Raw genomic sequence first — 20,337 nt, forward strand, 5'->3', positions numbered from 1 at the left:
TTCATTGATTTTTGCTATTGTTTTATTCTTCTCAATTTTGTTTATTTCTTCTCTGATCTTTATTATGTCCCTCCTTCTGCTGACTTTAGGCCTCATTTGTTCTTCTTTTTCCAGTTTCAATAATTGTGATGTTAGACTATTCATTTGGGATTGTTCTTCCTTCTTCAAGTGTGCCTGAATTGCTATATACTTTCCTCTTAAGACTGCTTTCGCTGGGTCCCACAGAAGTTGGGGCTTTGTGTTGTTGTTGTCATTTGTTTCTATATATTCCTTGATCTCCAATTTATTTTGTTAATTGATCCATTGATTATTTCGAAGCATGTTGTTAAGCCTCCATGTGTTTGTGAGCCTTTTGTTTTCTTTGTAGAATTTATTTATACTTTTATACCTTTGTGGTCTGAAAAATTGGTTGGTAGAATTTCAATATTTTGGAATTTACTGAGGCTCTTTTTTTGAGTTAGTATGTGGTCTATTCTGGAGAATGTTCCATGTGCACTTGAGAAGTATGTATATCCTATTGCTTTTGGATGTAGAGTTCTATAGATGTCTATTAGGTCCATCTGTTCTAGTGCGTTGTTCAGTGCCTGTGTCCTTACTTATTTTCTGCCCGGTGGATCTATCCTTTGGGGTGAGTGGTGTGTTGAAGTCTCCTAAAATGAATGCATTGCAGTCTATTTCCCTCTTTAGTTCTGTTAGTATTTGTTTCAAATATGCTGGTGCTCCTGTATTAGGTGCATATATATTTATAATGGTTATATCCTCTTGTTTGACTGAGCCCTTTATCATTATGTAGTATCCTTCTTTATCTCTTGTTACTTTCTTTGTTTTGAAGTCTATTTTGTCTGATATTAGTACTGCAACCCCTGCTTTCTTCTCGCTCTTGTTTGCCTGAAATATGTTTTTTCATCCCTTGACTTTTAGTCTGTGCTTGTCTTTGGTTTGAGGTGAGTTTCTTGTAAACAGCATATAGATGGGTCTTGCTTTTTTATCCATTGCAGTACTCTGTGTCATTTGATTGGTGCATTAAGTCCATTTACATTTAGGGTGACTTTTGAGAGATATGTACTTATTGCCATTGCAGGCTTTAGATTCGTGGTTACCAAAGGTTCAAGATTAGCTTCTTTAGTATCTTACTGCCTAACTTAGCTCGCTTATTGAGCTGTTATATACACTGTCTGGAGATTCATTTCTTCTCTCCCTTCTTATTCCTCCTCCTCCATTCTTTATATGCTGTGTGTTTTGTTCTGTGCTCTTTTTAGGACTGCTCCCATCTAGAGCAGTCCCTGTTGGATGCCCTGTAGAGGTGGTTTTTGGGAAGCAAATTCCCTCAGCTTTTGCTTGTCTGGGAATTTTTTAATCCCGCCATCATGTTTAAATGATAGTTGTGCTGGATACAGTATCCTTGGTTCAAGGCCCTTCTGTTTCATTGCATTAAGTATATCATGCCATTCTCTTCTGCCCTGTAGGGTTTCTGTTGAGAAGTCTGATGTTAGCCTGATGGGTTTTCCTTTATAGGTGACCTTTTTCTCTCTAGCTGCCTTTAAAACTCTTTCCTTGTCCTTGATCCTTGCCATTTTAATTACTATGTGTCTTGATCTTGTCCTCCTTGGATCCTTTCTGTTGGGGGTTCTGTGTAATTCCATTGTCTGTTCGATTATTTCCTCCCCCAGTTTGAGGAAGTTTTCAGCAATTATTTCTTCAAAGAGACTTTCTATCCCTTTTCCTCTTTTTTCTTCTTCTGGTACCCTTATAATACGAATATTATTCCTTTTTGATTGGTCACATATTTCTCTTAGTGTTGTTTCATTCCTGGAGATCCTTTTATCTCTCTCTATGTCAGCTTCTGTGCGTTCCTGTTCTCTGGCTTCTATTCCTTCAATGGCCTCTTTCATCTTATCCATTCTGCTTATAAATCCTTCCAGGGATTGTTTCACTTCTGTGATCTCCTTCCTGACATCTGTGATCTACCTCCGGACTTCATCCCATTGCTCTTTCATTTTTCTTTGCATCTCATCCCATTGCTCTTGCATTTTTCTCTGCATCTCCGTCAGCATGTTCATGATTTTTATTTTGAATTCTTTTTCAGGAGGACTGGTTAGGTCTGTCTCCTCAGGTGTTGTCTCTGTGATCTTTGTCTGCCTGTAGTTTTGCCTTTTCATGGTGATAGAGATAGTTTGCAGAGCTGGTATGAGTGACCACTGGAAGAGCTTCCCTTCTTGTTGGTTTGTGGCCTTCCTCTCCCCCTTCGCAAGGTGCTGGGTTCTTGCAGGTGTGGATGTGGTCTGGATGTTGTCCTGTGTCCCCTGGTCTCTATTTTAGGAAGAGTTTTCTTTGTTATATTTTCATAGATCTATGTGTTTTTGGGAGGAGAGTTCCACTGCTCTACTCACGCTGCCATCCTCCTTCTGTGGTTTTAACTGAGCATTTTATATGATGCAAATTTCTCTCCTTTCTTAGCATATGAATCATTTGTTCTATTTTTTTAATGGTTGTCATTAACTTTTAAGATATATTTATAACTAATCCTGGTCCACTTTCAAATGACAACACACCACTCCATGTGTACTCAAGTATCTTTTAATAACAAAATATTCCTAATTCCTCCCTGCCATCCATTGTATCATTGCTGTTATTAATTGCACTTATACATGAGCTATAATCATTGTTGGTGTCATTACTTTGAACAAACTGATCTATTGATCGATTAAGAATAAGAAAATTACAAAATTTTATGTTACTTACCTATTCCTCTTTGATGCTCTTCCTTTCTTCAGATCAGACTTTCTAATCTATATACTTCCCTTCTTGCTAAATAAGTTATTTTTTAAAACACTTTTTCAAGGCAGATCTCCTTGGAATAAATTCTCTCAATTTTTCTTCTTCTTTAAGAAGTCTTCATTTCTTCTACACTTTTGAAGGGAATTTTACAGAATTCAGAATTCTGTCAGTGCTTTATTGTTCTATCAACACTTTAAATATTTCATTCCATTTTTTTCTTGCTTGCATGTTTTCTGAAGAGAAATGTGCATTCCCCTTCTCCCACAAAGGATAGAGGTTGATAAAACCCTAATACTTTGGCTTTGATAAAATAATTTCTCTTGATGCAGGGCTTCTTAAAAAGAATAGAATGCTTTGGCATATATAAAAGGAACTTTCCCTCTCACCCAGACAGAAGAATGATTATATTTTTCTGATCTTCACTAGAAGAACTTTGCAGATTATCCTGGAGGTAAAAATTTAAAAGTATACATGCCCCCTGAGAATGGTCCCTTGATGGAATTTTTAACTATCTTTACCACAAAGATTCTCCAGAAATTTGTTAATTATAGTTCAGGTTCTTTTAAAAATTTTATTTTGGTATCATTAATCTACAATTACATGAAGGACACTATGTTTACTAGGCTCCTCCTTCACCAAGTCCCCAGTTCAGGTTTTTTTAAAATCTCTGGTACTAGTTCATCAAAGGTTTCCGCTCTGGTAAACTGTGATTATTTTCACCTGTCTGCCTCTCCAATTTTAGAAGTTTGCTCTATGACTTCAATTCTTTAGTGAATCCAAGAAGAGTTTTGGTTAATTTGTTTTGTTGTTTTTTTTCTGCTCTTTGTTGTTTGTGCAGAATGATGACTTCCATTTCCTTATATGCCATACTGGAGTCCTAAACTCTCTCAAAATAGCTATTAAATTGTACTTACTATGTCCACACATTGTTTTAAGTGTATTACATATGGTAAGGTATTTAATCCTTATCACTGGGTGATATATTTGGAAACAAAATATTTTATCAAACTAGAAATCTTTCCACAAAGTTGGTAAAAAAAGAAAACTGTTTTATTATTAAACATTAAACCAGAATGTGATGGACATCACTATTAATATGTTGAGTCTGCAAAGGTGGAACTAAACCGCATTTTAATATAACTAAGCAAATATACTGTAATACATGTATGGATTTAAGATAAACAACATGTAATCCTTAAGTAAGAAAAGTTGTTAGCACAATTTATTATGCATAGTTTTTCATAATTTCATCTGGTAATTGGGGTGGTCATCTGTTTTAGGTAATTAGTATCATACAAAAGAAGAAAATCCTATCTTTATGACAGAAAGTAGTTTCGCACCTTGAAGCCAGACACCATTTAAGTTTAGGGTCTAACCCTTTCACAGAGACTGGGAGATAGGGTGCTATCTTTGGATGTTTACATTCCAAAGAGATTGTTCCCAGGTCCTTGGAGATAGACATTTTAGGTATGTAAAACCGGCAAAGTCTGTTACGGTTTTAAAAGGACTTACATATAGTTCAAAGAGGTAGAGAAAGAACTTACAACTTTTATAAAGTAAATTATAAAAGAAAAAGGAAAGGAAAGAAATTCTGTTTTTAAGAGGGAGAATGAAGGCTCTTAATTATACTTTGCATTTCTCTTTGCAATCTCCTCCCTGTATTAACATAAATAGTAACATTTTGCTTAATATAATTATCTCCACTGTCATTTCTCCCTTTGGGAAGTTATAGCTGTGTGAATATTCAACTAGTCTATAGTAAGTTGTAAAAGAAAACAATTATCAAAATTTAAAAAGAAGAATTTTAAAATTCAGTACAATATTTGCCTTAGATGAATAAAGTTCAAATATATCATATCAGTGGTGAGTCTTTAAATCATATTTTAATTAGCATTTTGAAAACTTTCATTTGTTAATTTTATAAAGTGTTGTGATGTTTCTGTTGCTTAAACTTCCAGATTATTCGCTATTTCAGTATTTTTTAGTTCCTTATAAAGTCTTTCTGAATCCCAGCCAAAGGAGTAACAATAACTCATACATTTGAAGGAAGTAGAGAAAGAACTTACAATTATAACTTTTCTGAGGTAAATGCTCTAAGAAAAAGGAAAGGAAAGAAAATATATTTTTAAAAAGAAAAATAATTCTTAAGGGGTAAGAAACTGATCATTTAAGTTTAATTAGACAGGTATTTTGAGGAAGGTCGAATAAATTTCTCTTGAGTTTCTCTTAACTATGTAAGTAACAATAACACCATTTAAATTTTTTTCAGGTTTTTTAAATTAATTTTATTTGGTATCATTAATCTACAATTACATGAAGGACATTATGTTTACTAGGCTCCCCTCTTCACCAACTCTCCCCCACATACCCGTTCACAGTCACTGTCCATCAACATAGTAAGATGCTGTAAAATCACTACTTGTCTACTCTGTGTTGCACAGAGCTCCCCGTGCCCCCAAGCACTATACATGCTAATCACAATGCCCTCTTTCTTTTTCCCCGCCCTTATTCCTCCCTTCCCACAAATCATCCCCAGCCCCTTTCCCCTTGGTAACTGTTGGTCCATTCTTGGGTTCTGTGCTTCTGCTGCTGTTTTGTTACTTCAGTTTTATTTTTATTTTTTTTTTAATTTTATTTTGGTATCATTAATCTACAATTATATGAAGGACATTATGTTCACTAGGCTCCGCCCCTCACCAACTTCCCCCCACAAACGCATTCACAGTAACTGTTCATCAACATAGTAAGAAGCTGTAAAATAACTACTTGTCTTCTCTGTGTTGCACAGCTGTCCCCATGCCCCCCCACACTATACATGTTAATTGTAATGCCCCCTTTCTTTATTTCCACCTTTAGCCCTCCCTTCCCACCCATCCTCCCCAGTGCCTTTCCCCTTGGTAACTGTTAGTCCATTATTGGGTTCTGTGCTTCTGCTGCTGTTTTGTTCCTTCAGTTTTCTTCTGTTCTTATACTCCACATATGAGTGAAATCATTTGGTACTTGTCTTTTTCCAACTGGCTTATATTACTGAGCATAATACCTCTAGCTACATCCATGTTATTGTAAATGGTAGGATCTGTTTTTTTCTTATGGCTGCATAATATTCCATTGTGTATATGTACCACATCTTCTTTATGCATTCATCTACTGATGGACATTTAGGTTGCTTCCATATCTTGGCTATTGTAAACAGTGCAGTGATAAACATAGGGGTGCATCTGTCTTTTTCAAACTGGAGTGCTGCATTCTTAAGGTGAATTCCTAGAAGTGGAATTCCTGGGTCAAATGGTATTTCTATTTTGAGCATTCTGAGGAACCTCCGTACTGCTTTCCACAATGGTTGAACTAGTTTACATTGCCACCAGCAGTGTAGGAGGGTTCCCCTTTCTCCACAACCTCGCCAACATTTGTTGTTGTCTGTCTTTTCAATGATGGCGATCCTTACTGGTGTGAGGTGATAGCTCATTGTGCTTTTAATTCGCATTTCTCTGACGACAAGCGATGTGGAGCATCTTTTCATGTGTCTGTCTGTTGATCATCTCTATTTCTTCTTTAGAGAACTATCTATTCAGCTCCTCTGCCCATGTTTTATGTGGATTAGTGGCCTTTTGTTGAGGTGTGTGAGCTTTTTATATCATTTTGGATGTCAACCCTTTATTGGATCTGTCATTTATGAATACATTCTCCCATAACATAGGATAAGTTTGTGATCTATTGATGCTGTCCTTTGCTGTGCAGAAGCTCTTCAGCTTGATACAGTCCCACTTGTTCATTTCTGCTTTGGTTTGTTTCCCTTGCCTGGGGAGATATGTTCGTGAAGAAGTCACTCACGTTTGTGTCCATGAGATTTTTGCCAATGTGTTTCTCTGAAACTTTTATGTTTTCATGACTTACATGCAGGTCTTTGATCCATTTTGAATTTACTTTTGGGTATGGGGGTGAGACAGTGACCGAGTTCCATTCTCTTACATGTACCTGTCCAGTTTTGCCAGCACCATCTGTTGAAGAAACTATCATTTCCCCATTGTACGTCCATGGCTCCTTTATTGTATATTAATTGGCCATACACATTTGGGTTAATGTCTGGAGTCTCTATTCCGTTCCACCGGTCTTTGGCTCTGTTCTTGTGCCAGTACCAAATTGTCTTGATTACTGTGACTTTGTAGTAGAGCTTGAAGTTGGGGAGAGAGATTCCCCCTACTTTATTCTTCCTTCTCAGGATTGTACTGGCTATTCAGGGTCTCTGACGGTTCCATATGAATTTTTGAACTATTTGTTCCAGTTCATTGAAGAGTGCTGTTGGTAATTTGATAGGGATTGCATTGAATCTGTTACTGCTTTGGGCAGGATGGCCATTTTGATGATATTAATTCTTCCTAGCCAGGAGCATGGGATGAGTTTCCATTTGTTAGTGACCTCTTTAATTTCACTGAAGAGTGTCTTGTAGTTTTCAGGGTATAGGTCTTTCACTTCTTTGGTTAGGTTTATTCTTAGGTATTTTATTCTTTTTGATGCTATTGTGAATGGAATTGTTTTCCTGATTTCTCTTTCTATTAGTTCATTGTTAGTGTATAGGAAAGCTACAGATTTCTGTGTGTTAATTTTGTGTCCTGCAACTTTGCAGAATTCCGATATTAGTTATAGTAGTTTTGCAGTGGAGTCTTTAGGGTTTTTTATGTAAAATATCATGTAATCTGCAAACAGTGACAGTTTGACTTCTTTACCAATCTGGATTCATTGTATTTCTTTGTTTTGTCTGATTGCCATGGCTAGGACCTCCAGCACCACATTGAATAACAGTGGGGAGAGTGGGCATCCTCTCTTGTTTCCGATCTCAGAGGAAAAGCTCTCAGCCTCCCGCCCTTCAGTATCATGTTAGCTGTGGGTTTATCATATACGGCCTTTATTATGTTGAGGTACTTGCCCTCTATTCCCATTTTGTTGAGGGCTTTTATCATGAGGGGATGTTGAATTTTCTTAAATGCTTTTTCAGCATCTATGGAGATGACTATGTGGTGTTTGTCCTTTTTGTTGATGTGGTGGATGATGTTGATGGATTTTCGTATGTTGTAACATCCTTGCATCCCATGAATCTCACTTGGTCATGGTTTATGATCCTCTTGATGTATTTTTGAATTCGGTTTGCTAATATTTTGTTGAGTATTTTTGCATCTATGTTCATCAGGGGTATTAGTCTGTAGTTTTCATTTTGATGGGGTCTTTGCCTGATTTTGGTATTAGGGTGATGTTGGCTTCATAGAGTGAGTTTGGGAGTATTCCCTCCTCTTCTATTTTTTTGAAAACTTTAAGGAGAATGTGTGTTATGTCTTCTCAGTATGTCTGATAAAATTCCGAGGTAAATCCATCTGGCCCGTGAATTTTGTTCATGGGTAGTTTTTTGATTACCGCTTCACTTTCGTAGCTGGTAACTGGTCTGTTTAGATTTTCTGTTTCTTTCTGAGTCCGTCTCAGAAGGTTGTATTTTTCTAAGAAGTTGTCCATTTCTCCTAGGTTTTCCAGTTTGTTAGCATATAGATTTTCATAATACTCTCTAATAATTCTTTGTATTTGTGTGGGGTCCATTGTGATTTTTCCTCTCTTGGTTCTGATTCTGTTGATGTGTGTTGACTCTCTTTTTCTCTTAATAAGTCTGGCTAGAGGCTTATCCATTTTGTTTATTTTCTTGAAGAACCAGCTCTTGGTTTCATTGATTTTTTATTTTGTTTTATTCTTCTCAATTTTATTTATTTCTTCTCTGATGTTTATTATGTCCCTCTGTCTGCTGACTTTAGGCCTCATTTGTTCTTCTTTTTCCCATTTCAATAATTGTGACATTAGACTATTTATTTGGGATTGGTCTTCCTTCTTTAAATATGTCTGGATTTCTATATACTTTCCTCTTAAGACTGCTTTTGCTGCATCCCACAGAAGTTGGGGCTTTGTGTTATTGTTGTCATTTGTTTCCATATATTGCGGATCTCCATTTTAATTTGGTCATTGATCCATTGATTATTTAGGAGCATGTTGTTAAGCCTCCATGTGTTTGTGAATCTTTTTGCTTTCTTTGTATAATTTATTTCTAGTTTTATAGCTTTGCAGTCTGAAAAGTTGACTGGTAGGATTTCAATCATTTGGAAATTTACTGAGGTTCTTTTTGTGGCCTAGTATGTGGTCTATTCTGGAGAATGTTCCTTGGGCACTTGAGAAGAATGTGTATCATGTTGATTTTGTATGTAGAGTTCTATAGATGTCTATTAGGTCCACCTGTTTTAGCATATTTTTCAGTGCCTGTGTGTCCTTACTTATTTTCTGTCTGGTGGAACTGTCCTTTGGGGTGAGTGGTGTGTTAAAGTCTCCCATAATGAATGCATTGCATTCTATTTCTTCCTTTAATTCTGTTAGTATTTGTTTCACATATATTGGTGCCTCTGGATTGGGTGCATATATGTTTATAATGGTTATATCCTCTTGTTGGACTGAGCTCTTTATCATTATGTAATGTCCTTTATCTCTTGACACTTTCTTTATTTTGAAGTCTATTATGTCTGATAGTATTACTACAACACCTCCTTTTTTCTCTCTGTTGTTTGTGTGAACTATCTTTCTCCAACCCTTGACTTCTAATTTGTGCAAGTCTTTGGGTTTGAGGGGAGTCTCTTGTAAGCAGCATATAAATGGGTCTTGCTTTTTTATCTATTCTATTACTCTGTGTCTTTTGATTGGTGCATTCAGTCCATTTACATTTAGGGTGATTATTGAAAGGTATGTACTTATTGCCATTGCAGGCTTTAAGTTTGTGGCTACCAAAGGTTCAAGGTTAGCTTGTTTACTATCTTACTGTCTGACCTCAGTCACTTATTGAGCTGTTATAAACACAGTCTGACTATTTCTTTCTCTTCTTTTTCCTCCTCCTCCATTCTTCATATGTTGGGTGTTTTGTTCTGTGCTCTTTTTAGGAGTGCTCCCATCTAGAGCAATCCCTCTAAGATACCCTGTAGAGGTGGTTTGTGGGAGGCAAATTCCCTCAACTTTTGCTAGTCTAGGAATTGTTTAATCCCTCCTTCATATTTAAATGATAATCGTGCTGGATACAGTATCCTTGGTTCAAGGCTCTTCTGTTTCATTGCATTAAATATATCATGCCACTCTCTTCTGTCCTGTAAGGTTTCTGTTGAGAAGTCTGATGATAGCCTGATGGGTTTTCCTTTGTAGGTGACCTTTTTACTCTCTCTGGCTGCCTTTAAGACTGTGTCCCTGTCCTTGATCTTTGCCATTTTAATTATTATGTGTCTTGGTGTTGACCTCTTGATCCCATCTCTCGGGTGTTCTATGTGCCTCTGTAGTCTGAGCAACTATTTCCTGCCCCAGTTTGGGGAAGTTCTCACAAATTATATCTTCAAAGACACTTTCTATCCCTTTTTCTCTCTCTTCTTCCTCTGGTACCCCTATAATATGGATATTGTTCCTTTTTGATTGGTCACACAGTTCTCTTAATATTGTTTCATTCCTGGAGATCCTTTTATCTCTCTCTGCATCATCTTCTATGAATTCCTGTTCTCTGGTTTCTATTCCATCATTGGCCTCTTGCATCTTATCCATTCTGCTTTTAAATCCTTCCAGAGTTTGTTTCACTTCTGTAATCTCCCTCCGGACATCTGTGATCTCCCTCCGGATGTCTGTCATCTCCCACCAGACTTCATCCTTTAGCTCTTGCATATTTCTCTGCAGCTTTGGCCGCATGTTTATGATGTTTATTTTGAATTCTTTTTATGGGAGACTGGTTAGGTCTGCCTCTGCAGATTCTTTCTCAGGTGTAACTATCTTGGACTGGACCAGATTTTTTTGCCTCTTCATGGTGATAGTAGTGGCTGTAGGCAGGTTGTGGTTGTGTCAGCTGGGAGAAGAAAGTCCTTTCCTGCTTGCTGGATGCCTTGCCCTTCTCCACTGCTTGTGACGGCTACCTGCACTCCTGGAGCAGCCACCAGGTTAATCCTCTAAGCTGCTGTGGGCGGGGTGTCCATCAGAGCAGTGCAGAGCCCTGTGGGATGTGGCAGGCACACCAGGTGCGCTCCTCTGTGCTAGTGGCAACCCTGCCGGGCAGCTGTATGACAGCAGTGGCCTTTGGGTCTGACCTGGGTGGCTGTGCATTTTGCTGGGATTCCAGTCAGCACCTGGGAGCATGCCTGCTCCCTCTCACTCCTCTACTGGTGCGTGCGGGGCTTTTCCGCACAGGCTTCTATCAGGGCCTGGCTTCACTGCAGCAGGTGTGCACGAGCTGTGCCCTGGCTGTTTGATTGCACCACTGCGGGCTAGCATAAGCCTGTCCTGCAGCGCAAGGATCTGTCTCGGTTCTTTCCAGCTCTTTCACCCCTGGTGCGCGCTCCCATCCTCCTGCTACTGGGTCCGTGTGTCGTGGTCTGTGCCAGTTGGAGGAATGACTGGCAGGCTTCCTAGTCCAGTGAGGGGCTTCAGAGCTTCACTGCCTCCATTTAGGGTGCCTAAGTTTCCCCAGTATTCCCAGCTGCCAAGACTACTTAATCCAGCTATTGCGTCCCTGTCCCTTTAAGACTTGCAGAAAGCACTCGCTTTTCTTTTATATCAGGGACTCCAGTTGAGGGGAGCTGCCCACAGGTTTTGCTTTTCCATTTCTCTAATATCCAGTACCCCTTGTACCTTGTGTCTGTGTTCTGGGTGTGGATATCTAGAGCTGGTTGTTTAGCAGTCCTGGGTTTTCACTACTTCCCTGTTCTACTCCTTTCTTCCCACTGGGTTTTTGGAGTGGGGGAGTGTTCAGGTCCCGCCTGGCTGCGGCTTGTATCTTACCTCTTTAGTGTGATGCTGAGTTCTCGCAGATGTAGATGTATCCTGGCTGTTGTACTGCATCCACTGATGTCTCTTTTAGGAATAGTTGTATTTATTGTATTTTCATAAATATATATGTTTTGGGGAGGAGATTTCCTCTGAACTACTCATGCCACCATCTTCCCATGATCAGATTTAGGGTCTTGCTTTTTTATCTATTCTATTACTCTGTGTCTTTTGATTGGTGCATTCAGTCCATTAACCTTTAAGGTGATTATTGAATGTTATATACTTATTGCCATTGCAGGCTTTAAGTTTGTGGTTACCAAAGTTCAAGGTTAGCTTCTTTACTATCTTACTGTCTAACAGAACTCGCTTATTGAGCTATTATAAACATGGTCTGATGATTCTTTATTTCTCTCCCTACATTTTCCTCCTCCTCCATTCTTCATATGTTGGGTGTTTTGCTCTGTGCCCTTTTTAGGAGTGCTCCCATCTAGAGCCATCCTTGTAAGATGCCTTGTAGAGGTGGTTTGTGGGAGGCGAATACCCTCAACTTTTGTTTGTCTGGGAAATGTTTAATCCCTCCTTCATATTTAAATGATATTCATGCTGGAAGCAAGTATTCTTGGTTCGAGGCCCTTCTGTTTCATTGCATTAAGTATAACATGCCATTCTCTTCTGGCCTGTAAGGTTTCTGTTGGGAAGTCTAATGATAGCCTGATTTGTTTTCCTTTGTAGGTGACCTTTTCTTTCTCTCTGGCTGCCTTTAAGACTTTGTCCTTGTCTCTGGTCTTTGCCATTTTAATTGTTATGTGTCTTGGTGTTGCCCTCCTTGGATCCTTTGGATCCCTGTGTACCTCTGTGGTCTGAGAGGCCATTTTCTCCCCTAGTTTGGGGGACTTTTCAGCAATTATTTCTTCAAAGACACTTTCTATCCCTTTTTCTCTCTCTTCTTCTTCTGGTACCCCTATAATGCAGACATTGTTCCATTTCAATTGGTCACACAGTTCTCTTAAAATTCTTTCATTCCTGGAGATGCTTTTATCTCTCTCTGCATCAGCTTCTCTACATTCCTGTTCTCTGTTTTCTAGTCCATTAATGGTCTCTTGTATCTCGTCCATTCTGCTTGGAAATTCTTCCAGAGATTGTTTTATTTCTGTATTCTCCCTCCTTAGATCTTGCATATTTCTCTGCAAGTCCATCAGCATGGTTATGACTTTTGTTTTGAATTATTTTTCAGGAAGATTGGTTAAATCTATCTCCCCAGGTTCCTTCTCAGGGGAAGATGTAGAAGATGTTGAAGCTGTCTGGGTTAGTCTTGTCTGGATCAAACTTTTTTGCCTTTTCATGTTGATAGGTTCAGTGGTATGCTATTGACTCATCTGTCAGCTGGGAGAGTCATGACTCTTTCCACTTGCTCCTGGCCTTTCTTTACTGGGCTTGTGTTGAGCAATTGCATGTAGATTGGGTCTCTGTATCTTGTCCCATCGGTATGGGGGAAGCTCCCTTGCTGTGGGCATGGCCAGCCTCAGTCTGCTGCTCTGCTATGGTGTGGCCCCAGAGGGGTAATTGATGGGGGGCAGTTTGGCTGTTTTTCCTCTGTGAGAGATCTCAGAGCTGTTGCCCAGGGGGTTAGTGTGCCCGGAGTTCCCTGGAATTTCCAGCCACTAGACTGTGACCTGGGATGCTTCCATTCAGCAGTGGGGTCCCTGTCCCTTTAAGACTTTCAAAAAGCACTTGCTTTTCTTTGTCCCAGAGGTGCCAGCTGCGGGACCCGCTCACAGGTCTTACTGCCCTGCTTCCCTAGTTTCCAGCACCCCACGCATGCACTGTGTGTCTGTGCTCTGGTGCGGATGGCTAGGGCTGGGTGTTTAGCAGTCCTGGGCTCCCTCTCCCTCCATGCTCCGATTCCTCTCCTCCCACTGGGATCTGGGGTAAGGGGCCTTGTGTCTCACAGGGCTGTGGCTTGTATCTTAACCCTTTCACCAGGTGCTGGGTTCTCGCAGGTGTGGATGTAGTCTGGCTGTTGTCCTGTGTCTTCTGGTCTCTCTTTTAGGGATAGTTGTATTTGTTGTATTTTCAAAAATATATATGTTTTTGGGAGGAGATTCACATTGCCTACTCATGCCACCATCTTGTCTCCGCCTCTCACCATTTATTATTTTATGTCCTTCAGTAATTGTTCCATCTACAATTTTTCTTTGCTCCAAGAGTTAAAACATTCTGGTAGGCTGTGACACCTGTCATTTGTGGAGGAAATGTAAGCCCCACTGTCCCCACTGAGACCCAACACAGAGGCAGCAGTTTGAAGGATTTTCCAGGAGCAGAGAATGTATCACAGGGTTAGGGTTTGGCGGGAGCTCTCTCTGAAGGAGAAAGAGCAGGTGGATGACACTCTCCAGTCTCTCAGCCCAACTGGTCAGGCACTTGCAGGAGTCAGCTCCAGATTCTCTATCTCCCTGATGATGGCTTAGCCCCACAGCATGCTTTCCTGCATACCCACCAGCCTGCACTGCCCACATGACACAGCAGTGGTCAGAATTTGCCCTGCAGGCAGAGGGTGGCCCCTCCAACAATGATACCAGCAGAAGTGCCCCATGGCACACAAAAGGCACACTGAGGCAAGCTGTCAGCCTTAGCTTATAAAGATCAGCTACTGCCCACAATTAGGCATGAAGGTGGCTCCAACCACAGCCCACAAATAATGGTAGCTCCACTGGAAAGGAGAAGCAGGCACTTGTGAGCAAATAGGCTTGAGCCTCTGGCCATTACAGGAACCTTCTTTATAAACCCATTATTTTATAGATCAGGAGCCATAGTGGATCTATCTAATTCAAAGGAAGAAACACAGAAACTCAAACAAAATGATGATGCAGAAGAATGTGTTCCAAACAAGAGAACAAAATAAGACACCAAAAAGAAGGCTAAATGAAATGGAGATCACTAAGCTTCTTGATAAAGACTTCAAAGTAACAATGATAAAGATGCTTAGTAACCTTGGCAAAGGAACTGATTATCTCCTTGAGAACTTCAAAAAAGAGATAGAAAATTTGAAAAAGATCCACTCAGAGTTTAGTATAACAATAACTGAAATGCAAAATACAATGGAGGGTATCAATAGTAGATGGCTGAATGTAAAGGAGAGAATCTATGAGATGGAAGATAGAGAACAGGAAAATAATCAGCTGATGGACAGAAATAAAAGAATTTTTAAAACCAAGAGAATGCTAAGAAATCTCTGTGACAACTCCAAATGAAACAATATTCACATTATAGGGGTCCCAGAAGAAGAAGAGAGGGTCAAAGGAGTAGAAAGTCTCTTTGAAGAAATAATAGCTGAAAACTTATCATCCTGGGGAAAGAAAGAGATACCCAGGTCATGGAATCACAGAGAACCCCTCATAAAAGTAACCCCAAGAAGTCAGAAATAAGACATATAGTAATTAAGATCCTAAAGATTAAATAGAAAGAGAAAAATACAGCATGAAAGAGACACATCTATAAGGGAAATTCCATAAGGTTATCAGCATATTTCTCAGCAGAAATTTTACAGGCCAGAAGGGAGCAGCATGAAACATTTAACTTATTGACAGGAAAGAACCTACAACCAGAATCTTTTACCCAGCAAGATTATCATTCAGAACTGAAGGAGAAATTAAAAGTTTCCCAGGCAAATGAAGGTTATAAGAATTCAGCAACAATAAACTGGCCTCATAGGTTATGCTAAAGGGACTTCTGTGTATAGAAATGTTCATAAGTTTTTTTCATCATTGAAAATAAACCTAAAGTAAAGGTAGTAGGCCAATTACTTACTAGGCAAGTAGGAAGTTAATAAAACAAAAGTTGTAAATCAACTATTTACAAAATCAGTCAAGAGATACACAAAAGATGTTAATTATGACATATGTAAAGTATGGAGGAGGAAGAAGAATAAAAAAGTAGTACTTTTAAATTGTGTTTGAAATAGAGTGACCAACTTAGTATAGATTGTTAAATATTTAGGAATCTATTAACATTATGGTAATCATAAATGTAAAGCTGATATTAGATACAAACACATATTTAAATAAAATTAATCTAAGCAGAACACCAAAGAAAACCATCAGATAAAAAGAGAAATGCATAAGAAAGGAAGAAAGGAACAAAGAAAAACTACAAAAACTATCAGAAACAATATGGCAATAAGTACAGACTTAATCACAGTAAATGCAAATGTAGTACATGCACCATTCAAAATACATAGAGTGGAAGAATGGATAAAGAATCAAGAACAATCTATACGTGCCTACAAAAGACCCATTACAAACCTAAAGACATGCATAGACTGAAAGTGAAGGGATTGAAAAATATATGGTATGTAAATAAAAGGGAGTAAAAAGCAGGAGTAGCAGAACTTACACAAGACAAAATTTCAATACAAAGAAAGCAACAAGAGACAAAGGACATTACATAATGATGAAAGACATTACATGATAATCAGTCCAACAAGAGGATATAACAACTGTAAATATGCATGCACCCAAAATTGGAGCACCAAAATATATAAAACAAATACTAATAGAGCTAAGAGGGGATACCAACACAATCATATCAATGGGTTTTCACACCCAATTTACATCAATGGACAGATCATCCAGACAGAAAATAGTAAGCAACCAGAAGCATTGAAGGACACTTTAAGTCAGACAGACTTAACAGATATATACAGATTGATCCACCCCAAGTCATCAAGATACACATTTATCTCAATTGCACATGTAAGATTCTCTAGACTAGATAACATATTAGGATACCAAGTGAACCTTAATTCAAAAGGATTGAAATTGTATCCACTAACTTTTCAGATGACAATGGTATGAAATTAGAAATCAATTATGTAAAGAAAAATTTTAAATCCCACAAATATATGGAGGCTGAACAACATGCTTCTAAATAATCAATAGATCAATAAACAAAACAAATAAAACAACACATGGAGACAAATGAAATAGAAAAATACAACAGTTAAAATATGTGGGATGTGACAAAAGCAGTTTTAGAGGGAATACAGACCTACCTCAGGAAAAAAATGAGATTCCCAAGTAAACACTCTGAATTCACAAATAAACTAGAAAAAGAAGAACAAATGAAACCCATAGTTACTAGAAAATTTTGCACAATAAATATAAGAGCAGAAGCAAAATACAGAATAAGGAAACAAAAAAATAAATGAAACCAATAGCTGGTCCTTTGAGAGGATAAATATAATAAACAAACCCATAGCCAGACTTTTCAAGAAAAAAAGAGAAAGAAAACAAATAAAATCAGAAATGTACAGGGAAAAGTTAAACTAACACCACAGAAATACAAAGAATCATTATACAATTCTATGAAAAATTACATGTCAATAAATTGGAAAACCTAGAAGAAATGGACAAAATCCCAGAAAAGTACAACCTTCCATGACTGGAAGAAACAGAAAATCCAAACAGACCAATAAACAGAAGTGAAATTGAATTGGCAATCAAAAGCTCCCAACAAACTAAGGTCCAGGAGTAGATGGCTTCAGAGATAAATTCTACCAAATGTGTAAGGAAGAGCTAATACCCACCCTTCTTAAAGTATTCCAAGAAATGGAAGAGGAGGCAATGCTTCCAAAATCATTCTATGAGGCTAGCTTCATTACAATACCAAAACCATAAAAAAGACACTAAAAAGAAAATTATAGACCAATAGCCCTAATGAACATAGATCCAAAAATCTTCAAAAAATATTAGCAAACCAAATTCAAAAGTTCATCAGAAGGATCATTCTTCATGACCAAATGGGATTTATTCTAGGAATGCAATGGTGGTACAATATTCATAAGTCAATGTGATACACCATATTAACAAATGGAAGGATGAAAACCATATGATCACTTCAATAGATGCTGAAAAACATTTGACAAAACTCAGCAAACATTCACGCTATAAACTCTCAACAAGATGGGCATAGAGCAAACACCTCAATATAATAAAGGCCCTATATGACACCCACAGATAACATTATACTCAATGGGGAAAAGCTGAAAGATTTCCCTTTAAGATCAAGAACAAGAGGATACCCACTCTCACCACTTTTATTCAACATAGTACTGGAAGACCTAACCATGAAAATCAAACAAGATAAAGTGCATCCAAATTTTTAAGTAAGAAGTAAAACTGTTGCTATTTGCACATGACATGAAAATATATATAGAAAATTCTACAGAATCAACCAAAAAGATAAAACACTATAACTAGATTCATCAAAGTTGGCATGATATAATATCAACATACACAAGTCTCTTGCTTTCCCATATATTAACAACGAACTATCAGAAAAAGAAATCAAGAAAACAGTTCCATTTACAGTTGCATCAAAAAAGAATCAGATATCTGGGAATAAAACTAACCAAGGAGGTGAATGGCATGTACTCTGAAAACTATGACACTGATGAAAGAAATTGAGGAAGACACAAATCAATGGAAATCTATCCCATGTTCATAGACAGGAAGAATTAATATTAGCAATCCTGTCTAAAGCAATTAACAGATTTAATGTAATCCCCACAAAAATACAAATGGCATTTTTCAATGAACTAAAGCAAAGAATCCTAAAAAGTCATATAGAGATGGAGCCAAGATGGTGGCGTGAGTAGAGCAGTGGAAATCTCCTCCCTAAACCACATATATCTATGAAAATATAACAAATTCTTCCTAGAATAAAGACCAGAGGACACAGGACAACATCCAGACCACATCCACACCTGCGAGAACCCAGAGCCTTGCAAAGGGGGTAAGATACAAACCCCGGCCCAGCGGGACCCGAGCGCTCCTCCCCCCAGCTCCTGGTGGGAGGAGAGGAGTCAGAGCGGAGAGGGAGGGGGAGCCCAGGAGTGCTGAACACCCAGCCCCAGCCATCCGTACCAGAGCGCAGACACAGTGCATGTGTGGGGTCCTGGATACTAGGGAAACAGGCTAGCCAGACCAGTGAGTGGGTACCGGAGGCTGGTGCTGGAGGACAAAAGAAAAGCGAGCTGCCATTTTTTTGTTTTTGTTGTTGTTGTTGTTTTGATTGGCGAGTGCTTTTTAGAAGTCTTAAAGGGACAGGGACCCCAACACTAGGGAAACAGGGCAGCAAGACCGGTGAGTGGGTACCAGAGGCTGGTGCTGGAAAACAAAAGAAAAGCGAGCGGCCTTTTTTTTTTTTCTTTTTTGATTGATTTTTATTTTATTTTTGCTTTTTGTTGTTGTTGTTGTTTTCTTTTGGCGAGTGCTTTTTGGAAGTCTTAAAGGGGCAGGGAGGGTTCCTTAGTCCAGAGGTACAGAATCAGGGGATCTCTGGGCACTCTAACCAACTGGGAAGCAGGGAGCACGGAGGCCCCTTATGGAGATAAATAGCCTCCCAGCCACTCCCCCTCCAACACGACTCCACCATTTTGGAGCAGCAGCCCAAGCCAGGCCACGCCCACAGCAAAGCGGAGATAAACTCCATAGTAGCAGGGCAGGAAGCATAAGCCCTGTGGGCTCACAGATACCCAGCACAAGCCACTAGAGGTCGCTGTTCTTCCAGCCATCACTCTTCCCAGCTCTGCAAACTATTCCTATCACCATGAAAAGACAAAATTACAGGCAAACCAAGATCACAGAGTATGGTTAACTCATACATTGTAATCATATATAGCAATATAAATAATGAACTATTGACACACAGAAAATATGGATGAATCTAACAGAATTAGATGTTCAAAAGATGCCAGACTCAAGAGTATATATAGTGTGCAATTATAACTGTATGAAGTTTGAAAACAAGGAAAACGTGTGCTGACAGTGTGATTTGTTATTGACTGAAAATGGATGAGAGGAATCTGGGATGATGTTTTTTTATCTTGGTGGTATAAGGATATTCATTTATAAAAAATGTATCAGTTCTTATATCTATGTATGTGTTGTATGTTAATAAAAGTGTTTTTAAGAAAACAAAAGAAAGAAAGAAAATCTAAAAGAAAACCTGAAATGAATAGTTTAATAGATGATATAAAAAAATATACTGGAGGGAATGAACAGCAGATTAGGGGAATGCAGAAGAATATACCCAGTGACCTGGAAGGTAGAGTAACGCAAAGGACTCAAGCTGAACAGCAGAAGGTAAAAATAATTAAAAGAAATGAGTATAAGTTAAGAGAGCACTGAATAACATGAAACATTCTAACATTCGCATTATAGAAGCCCCAGAAGAAGAGAGAGAAAAAGGTATAGAAATTTTATTTGACAATAAAAAATTCCCTAACGTAGGGAAGCAAAGAGTCTTTGAAGTCCAGAAAACACAAAAGCTGCAAGCAAGACAAACCCAAGAAGGTGCACACCAAGACACCTTAGTTTAAATGTCAAAAATCAAAGACAGAGAGAATCTTAAAAGTGGCAACAGAACCTCCATACAGCATCTTACTACACTGATGGACAGTGACTACGAAGGGGTATGTGGGGGGGACTTGGTGAAGGGGGGAGCCGAGTAAACATAATGTTCTTCATGTAATTGTAGATTAATGATACCAAAATTAAATTTAAAAAGTGGCAATAGAAAAGCAGCAAATTACACATAAGGGAAACCCTACAAAGCTGTCAGCTAATTTTTCATCAAAAACTCTACAAGCCAGAGGGAGTGAAATGATATATTCAAACTGCTGAAAGGAAAAAAACTTCCAACCAATAATACACTACCCAGCAAGGCTATCATTCAAAATTTAAGGAG

The sequence above is a fragment of the Manis javanica genome, chromosome X (genome assembly GCF_040802235.1).
Source record: "Manis javanica isolate MJ-LG chromosome X, MJ_LKY, whole genome shotgun sequence".
NCBI lineage: Eukaryota > Metazoa > Chordata > Mammalia > Pholidota > Manidae > Manis > Manis javanica.